Below are 2,500 nucleotides of genomic sequence, written 5' to 3' on the forward strand. Positions count from 1 at the left end.
CAGGACTAGTAAAGATCTAGTGGTCCTCTACTACAGGACTAGTAAAGGTCTAGTGGTACTCTACTACAGGACTAGTAAAGGTCTACCTGTCCTCTACTACAGGACTAGTAAAGGTCTAGTGGTCCTCTACTACAGGACTAGTAAAGATCTAGTGGTCCTCTAATACAGGACTAGTAAAGATCTAGTGGTCCTCTACAGCAGTGTAATGGCTTGGGGGTAGAAGCTGTTCAGCAGTGTAATGGCTTGGGGGTAGAAGCTGTTCAGCAGTGTAATGGCTTGGGGTTAGAAGCTGTTCAGCAGTGTAATGGCGTTGGGGTAGAAACTGTTCAGCAGTCTGATGGCTTGGGGGTAGAAGCTGTTCAGCAGTCTGATGGCTTGGGGGTAGAAGCTGTTCAGCAGTGTAATGGCTTGGGGGTAGAAGCTGTTCAGCAGTGTAATGGCTTGGGGGTAGAAGCTGTTCAGCAGTGTAATGGCTTGGGGGTAGAAGCTGTTCAGCAGTCTGATGGCTTGGGGGTAGAAGCTGTTCAGCAGTATAATGGTTTGGGGGTAGAAGCTGTCCAGCAGTCTGATGGTTTGGGGGTAGAGGCTGTTCAGCAGTCTGATGGTTTGGGGGTAGAACCTGTTCAGCAGTCTGATGGTTTGGGGGTAGAAGCTGTCCAGGAGTCTTTTGGTCACATACACTCCGATACCACTTGCCATGCAGTAGCAAAGGGAGTCTATGACTTGGGTGGCTGGATCTTTGACAATTTTTGGGGCTTTCTTCTGACACCACCTGCTATAGAGGTCCTGGGTGGCAGGGAGTTCTGCCCCCAGTGATGTACTTGGTCGGACACACTACCCTCAGTAGCGCCTTGCGGTCGGAGGCCAAGCAGTTGCCATACCAGGCGGTGATGTAGCCAGTCAGGATTCTCTCGATGGTGCAGCTGTATAACGTTTTGAAGATCTGATGGCACATGCCAAATCTTTTCAGCCTCCTGAGGGGGAAGAGGCATTGTCGTGCCCTCTTCATGTCTGTGTTGGTGTGTTTGGACCATGATAGATACTTAGTGATGTGGACACCAAGGAACTTGAATCGTTCGACCCGCTCCACTACAGCTCTGTCGGTAGTCGTTTAGACAAGTTTCCTTGGCATTCTTAGGCACTATGGTGGTTTGCTTGAAACATGTAGGTATTACAGACTGGGATAGAGAGAGGTTGAAAATGTCAGTGAAGACACTTGCCAGCTGGTCAGTGAATTCTGGTAATCCGACTGGCCCCGCGTCCTTGTGAATGTTTTCATGCTCTATGTAACCTTCCTGGTAATCCGACTGGCCCTGCGGCCTTGTGAATGTTGACCTGTTTAAAGGTCTCACTCACATCAGCTATGGAGAGCATGATCATACAGTCGACCGGAACAGCTGGTGCTCTCATGTATGGTTCAGTGTTGCTTGTCTGGAAGTGAGCATAGAAGGCATTTAGCTCGTCTGGTAGGCTTGCATCACTGGGCTGGGTTTCCTTTTGTAATCCATAATAGTCTGCAAGCCCTGCCACATCCGACGAGCATCAGAGTCGGTGTAGTATGATTCGATCTCAGTACTGGTTTAACGCTTTGCCTGTTTGATGGTTCGTCGGAGGTCGTAGATGGATTTCTTATGCTCCTCCGGATTAGTGTCCTGCTCCTTGAAAGCGGCAGCTCTAGCCTCTAGCTCAGTGCGGATGTTGCCTGTAATCCATGGTTTCTGGTTGGGATATGTACGTACCGGTCACTGTGGTGATGACGTCGTCGATGCACTTAGTAATGAAGCCGTTGACTGATGTGGTAAACTGCTCAATATTATCGGATGAATCCTGGAACATTTACCAGTCTGTGCGAAACAGTCCTGAAGTTTAGCATCCGTTTCGTTGGACCACTTCTGTGTTGACCGAGTCAATGGTACTTCCTGTTTGAAATTTTGCTTGTAAGCAGGAATCAGGAGGGTAGAGTTATGGTCTGATTTGCCAAATGGAGAGCGAAGGAGAGCTTTGTATGCGTCTCTGTGAGTGGAGTAAAGGTGCTTGTAGAGGTTTTATCCCTCTAGTTGTAACATGCTGGTTGAAATGAGGTCAAACGGTTTTCCTGCATTAAAATCTCCGGCGGCCTCTGGATAAGCATTTGCTTGTGACCTTTATAGAGCTCATTGAGTGTGGTCTTAGTGCCAGTATCAGTTTGTGGTGGTAAATAGACAGCTATGAAAAATCTTGACTCTATTGGTAAATAGTGAGGTCAACAGCTTATCATGAGGTATTCTAACTCATTCGAGCAGAACCTTGAGACCTTAATATTAGAGATTACGCACCAACTGTTGTTAATAAAGAGACACACACCTCTCCCACTGATCTTACCGGATTGTGCCACACACACACACACACACACACACACAACCCTACCCCCACACACACACACACACACACACACACACACACACCTCCACCTGATCTTACCGGACTGTGCCACACACATACACACAACCCTACCCCTTCC

General features: G+C 48.2%; 1 protein-coding gene across 2 annotated transcripts in view; it reads right to left on the minus strand.

Annotated features, from left to right (window-relative positions):
• Positions 1 to 2,500, minus strand: part of LOC115126482 (periostin-like) — an 80,773-nt gene that overhangs the window by 39,224 nt on the left and 39,049 nt on the right. The gene's annotated exons all lie outside the window — the stretch shown is intronic.

Source organism: Oncorhynchus nerka, linkage group LG10, assembly GCF_034236695.1.
Source record: "Oncorhynchus nerka isolate Pitt River linkage group LG10, Oner_Uvic_2.0, whole genome shotgun sequence".
Taxonomy (NCBI): Eukaryota; Metazoa; Chordata; class Actinopteri; order Salmoniformes; family Salmonidae; genus Oncorhynchus; species Oncorhynchus nerka.